We start from the raw sequence: 17,293 nt of genomic DNA, 5'->3' as shown, positions 1-17,293 counted from the left end.
CCTGATGATGCGAAGATGACCATTCCCCCAGGCAGCCTAGAGTCAAGGACTACCACCTCCAGCCTAGCCCTCCAGCATGGCTCTCGGGGCTCCCTCACCACCCTCAGCAGCAGCACCAGCAGCAGTGGTGGAGCCACCCATGAAAACTGCCTCTAAGGTGGGAATCCTGATGGTGGGACCCCAGCCTCTTCCTCTGGCCACAGCCAGGGATGACAAGGGGTGACTAGGAGGATCTTCAGGTTTTTCTTAAGATTCCTAAGCTGTAGGCCATCCACAAACAAGAAGCATCTCAAAAGGACAAAATTCAAGCCAATAAACTGGTAAAAACACATTTTCAAGAATATACAACAGTAAAAAAAAAAAAGATGAATGGATTCCTTTGTTTCTTCCTTTTGTATATATTTCTGAATACCTATCAAGTAGTTAAAAAATTTGCAATGCACTGCATTTACAAGGTTAAAATTGGGTATAGATTGGGTCTCTTCCTTCATAGAGCATACAACCGAATTACCTAGGAGGCAGTATTGTAGAGAGATTAAAAGTACTGGCTTTGGAAAGAAGCAAAAATCAAAGATGCTAGCCAAGAAAAGCATAGGGCTTCACAGAAGACATTCGTGGTGTATTGGCCCAGGAAGACTGATGGCTAATAAGCTAAAGGAAGGGAACTTTGTTCCCCAAAATGAGAGGAAACGTAGAGAAAATAAGTGGACATGGGCTTTGGAGTTAAACGTGTGTGTGAATCCCATCTCTGCCCTTTACTAGCTTCGTTACTAGCCAGTTAGTGTCAGCAAATGAAGTATAAGCTTCATTTTCTTTCTGTTCTCTACAAGTTTCAGGGTGTATAAACCTCATGGGATCATCGTAAGGAATAAATGTGATGAGGAATGTCAACCCCATAGCCAGGTACTGGCAGGAAGAAAGAGATGGATTAACATGGAGATCTCTAGAGAAATTGATATGCAGAAGATAAAATAAAAAATAAGGTACATGCAAAAAATTTCCAGAATTATAAGGCAAAGGCAGAAAAAAGTGAGGCTGTTCATCCTGAGGCTTCCCTCATCAGTAAAGAAGAGGTGAAGTTTTTCTACACAAGTAAGGTAGAGGAGGCCCGGCTGGTGTGGCTCAGCAGTTGAGCATCGACCTATGAACCAGGAGGTCATGGTTCGATTCCCTTGCCCAGGTTTCAGGCTCAATGCCCTGTAGGGCGCGTGCAGGAGGCAGCCAATCAACGACTCTCATCATTGAGGTTTCTATCTCTCTCTCCCTCTCCCTTCCTCTCTCTGAAATCAATAAAAACATTAAAAAAAAAAAAAAGTAAGATAAGGGAGGGGAGGTCAGATAGTTGAAAAAATTGAGTGAAAAGAAGTGATCTGGAGATGGATGACCTAGGAGGCAACATGACATTAAATAAGAGGCTCCTTTAGTAGCCTAGAGGGCTCAGGCGGTGATGGCAGGACCGCAGAGTCCCAGAATATTAGTTGTGGTGCCAGAGTGTCCCAGGCTAATGTCAGAAATCATATCCTAGAAAGATAAAGCAGGTAAACCTTCTGAAAAGCAGGATAGACCGAGTGATCTGCGGGGGAGCAAGGAGATGGCGGAGACTGGAACCAGTTTTGAATTCAGCAGGAAAGTTCATCGCGTCATCTGGAAGGTGGTAGGTAATCTGATTTGCAAATGTCATCAGATATTTAGGATGCAAGTTCTTCATGTTCTTATGATCCACAACTGATACTGGCCACACCGGGTAAGAGGCCGCCTGTCACTACCGGGGCCAAATTAAGCAGAGACAGGGTTGAGTCATGTCTGAGCGTTTATTCCAATAACGCCGGCAGTCACCCTGGAAATTCTGCTCTGGGGAAAGGGGGCGTAGGGCCTGCGGCCTGGCCTTCAGGAGCCCGGAGTCTGATAACCGGGCGGCTAATCTACGATGTTACAAAGAGCTCAGCCCGCTCCGGGCCCGGAGGACGGTCAGTGTCCCCGAGACAAACTCCCAGAGAGGGGTCAGGGTCCAGGCACAGCAACCAAGTCAAAGCATGTCCTGTCCTCAGTCCGCTTTTAAAATGTATTTCTTTTTCCAGCACATCCCCCAGATTCCCAGGGTCTGCAAGAAAGCCTCCTCTCTAGAGTTAGTAACGTGAATAATCAGTAAGCAGGCGCGGCTCTGTGACTATGTGCCCTTCCCTCTATAAGAAGCCCTGTCCGGCCTGCTGGAGCGTGAAGCCTCGGAGCAGGCAGAAGGAACAGGCGAGGAAGGAGCCTCAGGCGTTCCTGGCCCAGCAACTCTGCCCACGGCCAGCCGTGACCCGGAGCGGCCGCCGCAGGCTAACATTTGCCAGCAGCCTTACTCAGGTAAGGTCTCTTCACCTCTATCCACTTGCCAGGGGCCTTCTGGGAGGAGACCAGGCCTGGGAATGACAACCGAGGCCAAGGGTGTGGCAATGGCACGCCCTCAGGGTGGGGGGTTTGCTCCTGTTTGTAAAGCCAGCTGCTCCAGGGCTCAGGAATTAACTCTCGAGCATTTTCACAGGCCTCGCCCACGCAGGACATTAGGTGAGATCGCATGGCTGCCCTTCCTCGCGTGATACTATTTTTCCTGCTGTTTTCCACTTGGGCACCTAATGTTTTTTCAGGTAAGCAAATGTGTGGTCTTGGGAGAGGGACATCTGATTTTCTTTGAGTTTTAGGGAAGAAAAAGAGTAATATGACTAGGTGGAACATGTTTGGCTGAAACACGGGCCTTTGGGCTTCATTATTGCATCAATTGGGCATCATTATTAGAAACACCACTATCTGAAAGCTAAGCAGCATGCCTCTGCATAACTCTCGGGCCAAGGGAAATCAGAGGGGCAATTCAAAGTTATTTTGAACATAAGGAAAGTGAAAAAAAAAAAAATGAACTAAAGTTTAGGTTCAAAGGCATCATTGCCTCCATACCCTTTTCCTTCTGCAGTCCCGCCGGAGGTGCACCAGTTGTATGCATAGGATCATCCTATTTGTACCCAATCTCATTAGTTTCTACTTTATCTTCTCAATGTTTCCTTTGGCTCAAGTAAATACATATGTGTACATTTTGTTACTCCTCCCACTTTCTTACATAAACAACAGCATGCTATAGATCGATGCCTGTTGAGTGTGTTTCCCTCTGTTCTTTCGTTGTTCGATAGCCCACATGTGAGTAAACTCAGGTTCTCGTCCTGTCCTGTTTGATTTATTTCACTTAGCATAATACTCTCCTTGGAAACACTTATTCTTGGATGTTTTAAATACTCTCATCGGGTGCTGAAAGATAAAGAAGAGCAGGACTACAGCAGGTTTTTATTTCACTCTCCCACGGCCAGCGGGTCATCCTCTGTCCCCAGGCAACGCCGGCACCCCTCACCCGAACCAGTTCACCGTGTCCCTCATTCACCCTGTTGCCAAGGGACACCTGAGTTTTCTATTCCCTGTCACCTTTAGTTCAGCCTCTTGGGAGGAAGTAGGCCTAGTACTTTCTTTACTGTGTCACGTTGACCTTTAATTGCTGTCTTTGAAATGCGCATACCTATCCCATTGTAGTGAAAAGGAAACTTCAGTCAACAAAAGCCAAGTCGAGTAACGAAAATAACATGTTTTGCAAAGTATGCAAAAACCCTGAAGGCTTTTTACTTTTTTCTCAGTGGCACAGCAAATTTATAAATGAAGCCAGGACTGTGAAAAATCAAAGAACAAATAAATAAATAGATAAAGTAGTTGCCACTCACGAATTCTGTTGTAGAATTTTGTGTAAATGAGTAAGTAAGTTATGTTTCTTCACTCAGTTAGTAGCTTCCATAGGTGAAACCATGGAAAACGATTTTTTCTTTAACCTATTGTGTCTTTACTTGCAGGACTGAAACCACAGGACCCCGCTAAATGGCCTCCGGTAAATTTAAATTTCTCAGTTCTCAATTCTGATTCTAATCTGACCACTCTCTTGACACGAGAGACCTAAAACTTCACAGTGGTAGAGTAGAATGGACAGCTTTCTGTGTGACCTCGGACATGCATCTTGACCTCTTCAGACTTAGATTTACTCTCAGGTAGTTCATGATAATAGGAAAATATACCTCTGAGCTTTAAATGAAACCATACCTGTCACTTGTTCGAGGTCACAGGGTTAAGCAGTGGTATATACAAGATTTATTCTCGGTCTCAATATGAGCCCTAAATCTTTTTTTTAATTACAGTTGACATTCAGTATTATTTTATATTAGTTTCGGGTGCACAGCATAGTGGTTATACAACCATATAATTTACAACCTGATCACTCTGATGTTTCAAGTACCCACCGGCACCGTGCATAGTTATTAGACTATTATTGACTATGTTCCCTATGATGAACTTTACATCCTGTGACTGTTTTGTAACCACCGATTTGTCCTTCTTAATCCCTTCACCTCTTTTACCCAGGTCCCCCCAAACCCTCCACCCTCCCCTCTGGAAACCATCAGCCTGCTCTCTGTATCTGAGTCTTTCTGACAGGCCCTCACCCTGTCCTCTAGTTCACATACTCCTTATAGTGAGTTTCTGGCATTGGGACTCTGAGGTTAAATGAAAACTTTGCGTTTGGATTGAAGCTGAAATGTTATAATGCTCATACTTGAAGAGATGATGGGATGGGTGAAGACACTTGCAGTCAGAAAAAAAATCCTACCTCACCAAAGCCCAGAGCAGAAAAAATCCTTAAAAAAGATCAACCAACTAGTAATATTTGATGTCATTTCTATGTGAGGCAGTAGTGGCAGGACAGGAATAAATGGGGGGGATCTATCCGTTGTTATCTATATGATATTCTATATTTGCAGCCCCCATGTGAACTGTACTTTCCGGTGGATTCCAGTTATATACCACAGGAACCAGAATGCCCTCAGATATTTGCCACGGTTTGTACTACAAGTGGCAATTCTTTCCAGAATGAGTGTTTCTTTTGTCTTGCTCAGTGGTAAGTTCAAGTTAAAATGTCATTATTTTTTCTCTCTGTTTCTTTGAGGAAATGTTAAGTAATCTTAGCCAAGGAACTGGATTTACTAATGTATGGGATTTTTTTTCAACAGCCACCATATTCACAAAAGATTGCAGACAGACTACATATATAGTGATTTCTTTTTTAAAAAATGTAGTGAACATTCAAAGTTGACTCAATAAAAAAAGAAACTCTTACATGATTTTTCATTGAATTGCTTAGAGATTTTAGTAGATAGTCTATATTCAAACTTGAATAGAAATGCAAATTTTTTTGAGAGAGAGAGAGTGGAAGGCAGGGGAAAGAGAGAGAGAAACATCAATGTGAGAGAGATGCATCTATTGGTTGCCTCCTGCACGAGCCCCAACCATGGCCAGGGATCAAACCTGCAACCGAGGTACATGGCCTTGACTAGGAATCAAACCCGTAACTCTTCGGTGCTCAGGCTGATGCTCTAACCACTGAGACACACCAGTTAGGGCAATAGAAATCCAATTTTTAAAAATTACTTGGTTATCTGTAACAACTCACATCAACATACCTATGACTGATGCCTATAATTGGTGTTTGGTAGATATAAATGGATTCAGATGCGGACACAGATACAGGTGAAAATATACATATGAGTAACAAAGTAGTTATGTGGTAAAAATTGACAGTTGACTTTTAATAATAATTTGTTGACTTTCAAATAAATTCAATAGGAAATTTAGATTAAAAATTAATAATTTTCCTTGTGATTCAGTTCAACTCCATTAGAAATTGTTTTTACAAACCAGCTCTGTGTCTTGTCAGTGTCTCTCCATGACTATGAGATCTTCTGTGTTGGGAGTCCCCAAGACCTCCCGCAGGTCTGATGATTTACTAGGGGGCCTCACAGAACTCAGAAAAGCTGTTATACACATGGAAGCGGTTCATTACAGTGAAAGGATACGGGTTAAAAGCAGCAAAAGCAGAAAGCTCACAGGGTGGACTCTGGGAGAGGTCAGGTACAAGCTTCCAGTGGTCCTCTCCCAGTGGGTTCCCACAGCAGAGCGAATTCTCCCAGCTACGATGTGTGACAATAGATAAATAGCACTACCAACCTGGGAAGCTCACCAAAGTCTTGGTGTCCGGATTATATATTGGGGGCCAGTCGCCAAGGCATGCAGCACCTGCATGACTGACGACTACTTAGTCTCCAGCCTTCCTCCCCCCAAAAAGAGGTCAAATGGCTGCAGAGTGGCCCAGGACCACAGGCATTCACCTGAGCATAAACTATCCGGCATGGCCTACGACCCTGGGTTACAAAGACACTCTTATGGGACATGATATAACAAGGGTTTTTAAGTTATTTCCCTGGGACTAATGTGCGCATCCCAAGTCCGGGAGTTAATTAACCCTTTCATGCACACCTTCCTTTGAAAAGAATCCACATTGGCTTCCAGCATCATGTCCCCGTCCCATGAGGATTACTGCTGAGCGCCCAAGGGAACAGGCTTAGAAGCGAGTCCAGCAAGGAGAAGTGTGCTCATCTTCAGAGCAAACGCTAAACTCACAGGACGATTGAAATGTCCTTTAGAGGAAAAGGCTAGGAACTGAACAATGTGAATGAACCAAGTTTCTATCATTGGTTTCAAAGAAAGATGGATGAGTGATGGAAGGAGGGGAGTAATTCCCATAACTCTGCTTTTAGCAATACTTTCAAGAAAAATCCTGGTAAATTGGACTCACAATCCTGAGAGAGACCCACCATGTGTGACTAGCATAAATCCTTTGAGAAAAGAAAACTGAGGAGTGCAGGTCTTCGCTAGAATTGATACCGAATTATTGTCACTATCCTTACAGGCCCCCAAACCTATTCAGTGTAGGGCCCCGATCATAGCTACCAAGAAAACGGAGAATTGTATAAAACAGATGCTAGACCCTTCAGAAGTTTGTGTTTTATTTAGCAAAAAGAATACATGCATAGGAAAACTCAGAGAACAGCAGTGGCTTTATTCAACCAAAACAGTATTTTAGAAAGTTTTAGATTGGTTGACAGCGTTTCAGAAATCAAACTTTACCTGAAAATACAGATGAACGACTTAATTTTGAAAAGTCAAACATTATACTAATAGTGAGCCAGGGGTTTGCACGTTGGAATTAAGCAGCAGTTGCTTCAGAGAAGCCGTCCATCCGCATGGGGCTCGGGCATCGCAGGCAGCTAGAGAACCACTCTCTCCACGGAAGGGAAGGGGGCCCTCTTCACTTACTCATCTCACCAGCTTGGCTCCTTCAAGCAGCTCCGTTTATAACCCTGATCCACGCAAGCAGATAGATATTAAAGGTGAGCTTGATGCAGGGATTAGGGTGGGGAGTCTCTCAAAAGAAGAAAAAGTTAAAGGCTTTACAAGAACAAAAACATGCATCCCTGGCTGGTGTGCCTGAGTGGTTAGAGCATCAGCTTGTAGACAGACAGGGTGCGGGTTAGATTCCCAGTCAAGGGCATATACCTGGTTTGCGGGTTCGGTCGCCAGGCCCGGCCTGGGCACATGCAGGAGCCAACTAATCCATGTGTCTCTCTCCCACCGAGGTTTCTCTCTCCGTCTCTCTCCCCCTCCCTCCCTTGCACTCAGTCTAGAAATCAATGGGGGAAAAAATTGTCCTGGGCTGAAGATTAACAAGAACAAGTGCAAAAGAAAATAGAATAGGAAGGTTACACAGGGCTCATTGCTGGAGAAAACATTCGGAGTTGATACAATTTGCAATGTCTTTAGGAAAATAAAGAGAAGTTGTGTTGAAAGGAATATTATGTATTCAGACAGCAGGAATACACAAGGATGGAAGTTAGGCAGAGGCTAACTTCTGGAAAACATCAATATTAGTAAGGGGGAGAGGCTGTATTCCAGGCGCATGGAAGCCTGGTGAGAATCTGAGCAGGGAGTGTGAACTATGTGAGTTATGCATCACATTATTGCTAGTTATTTTTCACTTCTTGGCAGAGAAATGTGGCATTGCTATGTTGAATGGAAAGGTATCGAAATAGGAGTGGGTGAGGGGACGAAAGATGCTCTGTTGAAAAATGTCACAGAACACTTTGAATCCTGGCGACAGGGAGGGGAAACTAGCAGGCGGTGGTGGTGGTGAGCGGGAACGGAGAAGACCTCGGCAGGAAGATAAGAGATTGTGGAACAATATGCCCACTTGCCCTGCGATAGTAATCTGTTTTTCTCTTCTCTTTAGGGAATTCGGTTCTCGTATTAAATTTCTTAAATATGGAAAATGTTAGTAACGGAGCGCTCCGTTTATTTATTCTTTTTCCTGCTTAATTCTGAAAATCACTTCTTCTGGAATTTGAGGACGTATAATAAATAACATGCCTGTACCCACATTTGTAATGAAATCGGGAACAAATTAAACTAATGGAGCACAAATACTGGATTTATTACAAATAAACATTGTAATAAAAGAAGTGGTCAGTGTTCATGCCTGAGTCCTGGTTGTTTAAAGTCAGCTTTTGTTGTGCTTGGGTCTAAGGTCTGTTATCAGGTGGGTTTACCTAACGGTCTCCCGGATTAATTTTTTTGCAAATTGCAGGTTTATCTGCAAGGTCCGGCCCTGCCCCACTAATCTCACTTAAAGACAGGAGCAAAAGAGGAAATATCCCCCCACACACATACACACAGCCAGAAGTTAGAGACTTTCTACCCCATATTCATGAGTGAAGCCCACCTGCATTAGGGGAGAAAAAATCCCACATGCTAATAGAAGGAGGGAAGAGGGTAGCCAAGAGTTTTGGGGGCCAGGCATGCTTTAGAGAGAGCTAGAAGGCCTTGATATCATTTGACCCCCTGATTTCAGCACACCTAACTCTTACTCCATTTCATCATTACTATTACATTGGTCAATAAGTTCCTTTTTCCCTAATGCTATTTATAATGTGTCACTTAAACTGAAAAATCTTGACTAATACAGGGAGATGAATTCATTTTTACATTTCAGGCTGGGGAAATGAACAGTGGAAAAAGCCTTAGTTTTCTGTGTGCTGTGTTGCCACTAGATGTCAGTCTCTTCTACCTTAGTCTAACGAGCTCTTGATTTAACCAGCAGCTTCCAGAAGAGGGCATACGACTCTCCTTTCCCCATCACCTTTCCAGCTAAAGTGCCCTCTACTTCCGCTGGCAAGAGGGGCCCTCCTCCTCCTACAGCTTCCCCCTTCCTTGGGTTTGTGCGAGTCTTTGTGGAGAGGCCCAGGCCTACCCTATTTTAGTGAGCACGGGCTTGTGTGTTCGGTGTTAATTCTCCAGGTGATTCTAACGCACGTCTACATTTGAGGACTATTTTCGTTTTCAGTTTTATTACATTTATTGGGGTGACACTGGTTAATAAAATTATGCAGCTTTCAAGTGTAAAATTTATAACATCACCTGTATATTGCATTGTGTGTTCACCACCCAAAGTCAAGTCTCCTTCCGTCACCATATGTTTGACCCCCTGTACCCATTTTTACCTCCACTCTTTCCCTGTGTCGATGAGTTTTTGTTTGTCCATTGGTTGTTCTCAGTTTTAAATCCCACATATGAGTGAAATCCTATGGTTTTTGACTTTCTGTCTGACTTGTTTTGCTCAGCATGATATTCTCAAGCTCCATCCATGTTGCGGACGTCAGTATTTCATCTTGTTTTATGGCTGAGTAGTGTTCCATCTGCATATGTCCCACATCTTCTTTATCCAGTCATCTAAGGAAGGGCACGGGTTGTTTCCATGTCTTGGCCACTGCAAATAATACTGCAATGAACATAGGGGTGCATATATCTTTACAAATACATGTTCTCAACTTTTTTGGATTAGATACCCAGAACAAGGGTTGCTGGATGATATGGTAGTTCTATTCTTAATTTTTAAAGGAACTTCTGTGCTGTTTCCATAGTGACTGTACCATTTTACATCCCCATCAGCATAGTGAGAGCTATTTTCCAAACTGAATCCCTCCATTCCTGCAAGTCTTCAACAATTAGCAGAATTGAAAATGCAGGTAATGAGGCTACTGAAGAAGTGACATTGGGAAGGTAACTTCTCTCTGGGATAACTTGTTTTATCTCTACAATGAGAATTTTAACTAGGATAATAAAGGCTATATAACACTTATATAATTAGCATTGCTATGTATACTATTTTGTCCTTGTTATTACATCAAACCTGGGTAAAGTGAAGTCAATAAAACCCAAAATGCATTGACTGAGAGCCTAATTCAGGTAGTCATTGGCTTTCTGAGTTGGATTAAGGACTCAGAGATCATATACACAACCTCTGACTTCTCCCACAATATTCCTGATGGGCTAGCATCTGCCTGGATTTCACACTGCTGGGAAATTCACTGCCCGATAAAGTATGAACAACGCTGTGAAGGAGTCTTGTTGTCAGGAAGCACTGCTTGCCTTGAATCAAAATCTACATTCATCGTGCTTTCAACCATCAGAGCCTTTCATGATAAAACAGAGGAAGTTTACTCACAATTAACAGTAGAAGATGAATATTTTGTCTTCTACTCAATACATACTCAAATCTCTTTTCTCCAATCATTTACTTCAGTCATTTCTCTTCAAGTCCTGTTTCTGTTATTTTGTTCTGTATGATCTGGAAATGCTACATTTAGGTAACAGGCATCTTAAGGTATTTAGGCACGACCTTAATGAGTAAAGCCTTTTGATCAGCTGATAAATCCTGTTTTAGGTTACGTTTGGACGCTACTAGGATTGATAGGTTCCTCCCATTGATGACATGATGGTGTCAGCTGCAGGGAAGTAGGTAGAGGTTCTCATCAGCTGTACTGGGTACATTTACCTGGTGGCCTTTGCCACTGAAGGCAACTCTGTAAAGGGGCCCTTGCTCGGTCAGGCAACAGAGTGGTTTCAACTTAAAGATGATTCTGAGTCATTTGGGGAAAAAGTAGAGGAGAGTGTGTTAAACGCTTCACAATTTGTTCTTCTTATTGAAGTTTAAATTCAACCTAAAATGGTTGAATTATTTTAAGTTCTAGTGAAGTAAGCTTTATTTCTTTTTTAATTCCCTGATGTGGAACAGATTGTTTCTCCCAAATGCTGGATGAATTCTGTGTTCCTCTGCCTTTTGTCTAAGGACTCTTTGTTCCTTTAGCAAGTAGTTATTGAACAGTCCCTGCTCTGTGCAATACATTGTGCCAGGTGCTGGTATAAGCAACCAAACAAGACAGGCAAGATCCTGTTCTTGTGGAACCTGCATTCTAGTGATGAGAGATGAATAATATATGGAAAGAGGAACAGGCGATGGCAGGTAGTAATGAATGCTGTGACTACAATGACCAAAACAAGGTCAGATAATAACAAGTGAGGTACATCATAGACGTTCAATAAATAGACACTAAATGAATGTTTGAGACCATAAACTTCTAGACACAGACTCTAATTAAAATCACTGTAAGAAAAGCTTGTAATGGAAAATAAGAAGAAACATGGAGAAAAGGCAATTTAAGAAGAAAAATTTCAAATCCAATCTTGCAAAGAATTCAGTACATTTACCCTAATCACAGAAGACACTGGCTAGAGCTCGTCTGATTTATAAGTTGAATGTTTTAAGGAAAAAAAACATCCATTTTGGGTAATACAGGAATTGGATAAAATGGAATCTCTAGACTGGCTGCTTCTCATCGTTTGGGTGTCCAACTACATCATCTCTGATCACGCGATCTAATTTGTTCCCCATTTCCACGTCATTCTCTAGCCCAATACCGTGATAGATTTTGTTTTAAATACTTGTCAACACATGAAATCATTTTATTATATCATTTGGTTATTTACTCTTTTTACTCTACAAGAAAGTAAGTTCCAAGGAGTAGAGTCCTTGTCTGTCTTGTTTACCGTGAACCTGCTGGGAGGATAACACTGCCTGGAACAGAGGAGAGAAGTGGTGAAGTCCATGGTTACTGAGGTTTCACCGCTGCTCAGTAATGCCATGTTAATATGTCAGGGCAGGGAGGACTTGCAGGATTACACACTGTGAAGGCGATATTAAAGAAGCTGACCTATATCATCTAGAGAAAAAGACCTTCCTAGGCGCTCCAGAGCTGGCTTTACATATCTGAAGAGATCCACTTAGAAAGAGAGAGCAGACTTGTTCCACTGGGCTCCCTTGTAGAGAATTAAAATGTAAGGAAGCCATGTAGAGATGGGGTTCTTTTGAATATGGGGAGGAAAAAAAACAACCCACAAAACCAAAAACTTCTGAGTAGTCCAAGCAGACTAAAAAAATGCAATAATCTTACTTGGTAATGAGTCTATATATTAGACATCATGGTGTTATGGAAAACTGGAGTGAATCCCTCTCTCTTAATGTCCAAGAAAACACTGGCATCCCTTTAGACGTTATTAACTGTTCTGTAAAATAATAAGTAAACTGTGGCTAAGTAAGTTTGGGGAAAATTGAGTTAAACAAAGTGAAAAAAAATTTCTGTGTTGCAAAAGATTTAATAGAGCCTTTAATAAATCCCCAAAATGAAATAGAGTATTCAGGGTTTCCCAAATCTGGCTGACCAGAGAATCCTTTAGTCAGGAAATACTAGTTAACTTTTCATGGAATCCTGGTATCTTAAAGATTAAAGGTCTATGATTCTCTGTGTGTAAGAAGGACATGAATTTGGAAGTGGGGGTGCAGATGTCAGAATGTATAGATTGCATCGTGTCTCCCCCAATTCATGTGTTGAAGACCCAATCCCTAGTTTGACTGTGTTTAGAAATAGTGATTTTACAGAGGTAATTAAGGTTAAATGAAGTCATAAAGGTGGGGCCCTAATCTAAAAGGACTTTCATCCTTACTAGAAAAGGAAGAGACACCAGGGGTCTTGCACACAGAGCAAAGGCCATGTGAGGACACAGTGAGAAGATGGTTGCCTACAAGCCAACACCTTGATCTTGAACTTCCAACTTCTAGAACTGTGAAAAAATTAATTTCTGGTGTTTAAATCACCCATTCTTTGGTATTTTGTTTTGGTGGCCTTAGCAGACTAATATATTTGTTAATGTTGTCTGACTCTGGGATTATAGGTGTTCCCTTCAGCAGTGAGCTCAATAGACATGATTTTACTAATAGGGGCTGGGAGGTTTGTGTGTGTGTGTGTGTGGTCTAGACCCAGATAGTGTGAAGCCATCTAGGAACAACATGAACCAATAGGAAAAAAAAATAATCATTACCATTCATTCAATAGCTCTATAATTGGAACTATTTCAGCCATTCAAAGAACCAAAACATACTATCTCTGCATGTGCTAATTTCCTGTTCCCACGAGAGGCAAGGAACAAAGTCCTGCTAGACACAAGATCAAATGCAAATGTCACTGTGCCTCAGTGCACACAGAGGCATGATCACAGTGAGGGCTACATCAAAAAATAAAAACTGAAAAAGAGAAGAAAAGAAAGGAGCTGAAGTGTGAAGGCATCACGGGGGGGGGGGGGGCGGGGAGGGGAGGGGAAAGAACAGACAAAAGGCTAGAACTAGTCCAGCCAAATTGAGGCCACCGATTTTAAACTGTCACCAGCAGGCCTCCAGAGTGTTGAATGGAGCCCGTGCTGGATGCCAGGAAGGAAGGAGCATGGGGGTTGGGGGTGGGCTGGTGCAGCAGTTTGGAGGGAAAAGCAGAAGCCCATAGGAGAGTTCCAACTTCTTGCCACTCACCCCCAATCCTCAGCCTCTTTCATCATTTGTACATATTAGTGTTCCAAGGAGGTATTCTTAACTGGAAAACTTGGAGCTAATCTCACTAGATGTTCTGGAAGCAGAAAGCACAACATGGAGAAGGGATTGTCACACATGGCACCTTCGATAGATCAGGGTGAGGGGACAGGGAAAGAATCATCCCCTCTCCCCACTGGGACCCTCTCTCTTTCCAGGCGATGCTCACAGGTGAAAACACCATGCACTCTGACCCAGTGCTCGGCTCCCTCTGCCTCCCTGGAAACATCAGCTGTCCTTCTTGACTGCTCTGTTTCTGCCAGTTTCACTCCTGTCACTCGTGTTCACTGTGTCTGCAAATGTACCTCGGAGATGTAAATGTAAGGCCAATACATCAGAGCAATTAAAAGCACTGGCTCCTACTTTAAACTGGCCACTTCTCTAAGTCTTTGCTGCCTTAGCTAAGTAACAGGGCGAACAACCACATGTATCTCGTAAGATTATTGTAAACCTTAAATGAGATGATGCACACAGCAGTGTAGCACAGCTCTAGCACATGGTAAGTGCCTAACATATGGTCCATTTTCTTACTCTAAATTTCACTTCCTGCAACAGCCATTATTCTGTACTTGGATTACTGCCCAGCTGTGGCGCTGGTTTCCCTGTTTCCCTCCAGCTAATAGACCCGGGCTCCAATTTGATTATCTCACCCTTCTCTAACCTTGTAACGGGTCGCCTTTCTCTTCCTTGTGGCATCCCAAATCCACTGAGGAAGAAATTAGGGATCCATCGCTCTCAAACTTTTCTCTTCTTTCATGTTTGTGTTTTTATTATTATGCTTTTCTTTCTATCCCGCCTTCCCTGGAGAGAAACCACTGTCACAGTGATGCCCTCTGACAAGGGCTCCGTTTCTGCCCCTTGCGAGAATATAAGGAGGAAAAACTGCCCATGGCATAAAATGGAGAGGGGTTTTCTTTGGTTTCTTCATTTACGTACAGGCCTCACCTTCCACTCCCAAAGGACCCTCCATACTGTGTGGCTCACTGTGCAGCTTGAAATTTTTCTCTCCATGTGAACAGCTGCCAAGCCCCAAAGCAATTCACGCCTGATCATTTGACCTCACCCTTCCTCACCTTTTTAAATCCAGAGACCTTGGTCTCCACCCATTCTTCATCCACTTGATGTTCGAATACACCCTGAGGGTCAGTATCTCAGCCCCACCCCTGAGAAACTCATCTGAAAGTTTGCCCACTAGCCACTGCCTCCACACACAATTGTTCATATTTCCCACACCTACTAAGGTCACGCATGGCCCGAACCTTGACCTCTACACCCTTAACTGCTCTCATCTTGCATAATGCACCAGAATCTCCTTAAACACTTGACTCTCTCCCAAGCTGGCCACAGTCTTTATGGCTCCCCCTCAAGTCTCTGACGGACACACACCTTGTCCGTGAAATCCCTTTTTGCCATTTCTCACTCAGTGTCAACGTATTTGGGGAGAAGTATTCGGCATGGTACTGCCCGGGCCTGCTGACGTCTAGTGCTGGTTTGGTCTGGTGGCCGCTCCTCTTTACATCCCTGTGGACTCTCTGACCTGCCCTCACCCATGTCTGCGCCAGGCCGTCTCCACGCTTCCCCAGCTTCCAGACCCACCCGGCTCTTCCACTGCCAGAGTCAATGTCAGAGTGGAACAGCTGGAGGGTGCACCCAGCACCCTCCACTCTCTCGCTTGCAGAACGTCTCCTTACATCCACCTAGTCGTCTCTGTCCCTTGTATCAGAGGGAACGGTGCTTCGATCCATGCTTTCAGCACTATTCTTGCTTTTCTGCACTCCCCTAACTGGCCACCTGCCCTCACATGTCTTCAAGCTCTTCCCTTTGGCTCGAACACATGCGCAGTCTACCCTGGACCCCCTGAAGCTCCAGCTTCTTCCATCTCCCTCCACCCCTTTACTATTTAACATCTAAAAAAAATATTGTAACCGTATCTTTCCGCTTTACCCTGGTCATCCTTTGGTCCCATGCTCTTTGTTAAAATCGTGTTTTCAAACTGCAGCAAAGACACCTTGTCTTGCAACAGAATGGCCTTTCCTCAGTATTCACCTTCCTCAGAATGGCCTTTCCTCAGTATTCATCTTCGTTGCAAGTTTATAGAAATAAAACTTATAATTAAAGCTTTTTATTAGAGCAATTGCTTCGCTTCTTTCCAGGACTGAACTCAATGCAGTCTTCTCCACTAATTCATATCTTGATCTTGGGTGAGATTACTTAAATCCTCTGAGCCTCAACTTACTCACTGGTAAAATTAGGGTCATAAAAATTCCTTCCTCAATGAGTTGTCATGAAACTCACATTCCATATAATTAAGTACTGTATATCAAGTTCTGATTATGATCTTGGCACTCTGATACAAGCACACACACACACACGAGATTACACACATAACCTCATTTAACCCTCAAAACCACTCTGTGAGGTAAATATTATTTCTCTATCACAGATGAAAAACTAAAATATCCTGAGCTCAACCTATATACTCAAAGTCACAAAGTCAACATTTATTGAAAACAAGATTTCAAATAAAATCCACTGGACTCCATGGCCTTATTCTTAACTACCAAATTATATTGATCCCCAAACAGATGTAAGAATCAACATTTAAGGGAGTCATGCAATGTCATTTATTATTAGCTTATAATATTTTGTAGACACTGTGTTTCAGAATGTACTAAAATAAACCTGCAGGCAGAGCACTGGTGGAGGAGAGTCAACTGCCTTCCCCAGGTTTTCACACATGTGTCCTTAAACTCAGTAGACAAACAACAACCACTTGGCCCCTTGTGCCTGCACAATGCAATTTACAAGCTAATGTCAGGAACCCTTAGCAGAGACTTTTGGCTCATCAGTAATCATCATCATCATTATCACAATTACAGTTACATGCACTGCACTTTAGAACAGATTTTTCATGTAAACGACGCCAATTATGTGAAGCAATAGTCCCCACTGAACGTGGGATGGAGCTAAAGTTCTGGGACAGTTTCTGTGTCCTTTGCCAACTATTTCAGTTCTTTCCCACCTGGTTGACCAGGGGCAAGGTAAGATCACACTCCATATCTTCTATGGTTGGGCCAGGCCACATGGTGGTGAGGGAAAGTGACAGTGGTGCCACCTCTGGGCTGAAAAGGGAGATCCTCAAGAACACATCTTCCCTTAACCTTGACAGCAAACAACATTCCAAATAGTGACAACTCTGCCCTCCTGACACTGACCCATTGAGGACAATGCAGCACCATCCGCTGACCACCTTAACTGTTGAGCTTGATTAAAAAATATATATTGTTCTAAGCTGCATACATCTTGCAGTTATATGTTACCACAGCATAACCAGTGTTCCTGGCAGCTGCAGGCTCACAGCACAGAAATGACTTACCCAGGATGGCACAGCTAGAAAACGTCAACACTTCTTCAGACTTCATAGATGCTAGTCACTATTCCTTTCACTAGGTCCCACCTTGCCTCATAGGTTTATTGCCTCAAAAATAAAACCACAGTTTCCCAGAAGCCAAAATAGAAACATAAGTATAACCTGTCTAATCTGGGTTTCATATCCTCTATTTTTTATCTAAAATAAACTATTTGTGA

At 43.0% G+C, this 17,293-nt stretch overlaps 2 long non-coding RNA genes across 2 annotated transcripts in view; one reads left to right on the top strand and one right to left on the bottom strand.

The window, feature by feature from the left end:
• The first annotated feature begins 2,557 nt into the window (after positions 1–2,557).
• Positions 2,558–4,878, top strand: LOC308556608. Its single transcript, XR_013998736.1, has 3 exons — positions 2,558–2,630; positions 3,867–3,901; positions 4,824–4,878. It is a non-coding gene; the product is annotated as an uncharacterized lncRNA (long non-coding RNA).
• A 2,403-nt stretch (positions 4,879–7,281) lies between these two features.
• The window catches only part of LOC308556606, a 46,355-nt gene continuing 36,343 nt past the window's right edge, over positions 7,282–17,293 (bottom strand). Inside the window, exon 7 of the long non-coding RNA XR_013998728.1 lies at positions 7,282–9,718. This is a non-coding gene — a long non-coding RNA (uncharacterized lncRNA). The remainder of the gene's footprint in view (positions 9,719–17,293) is intronic.

Source organism: Miniopterus schreibersii (genome assembly GCF_964146895.1).
Source record: "Miniopterus schreibersii genome assembly, chromosome: 4".
Classification (NCBI taxonomy): domain Eukaryota; kingdom Metazoa; phylum Chordata; class Mammalia; order Chiroptera; family Miniopteridae; genus Miniopterus; species Miniopterus schreibersii.
The sequence above is the reverse complement of the archived record's forward strand: the minus strand, read 5'-3'. Positions and strand labels throughout refer to the sequence as shown.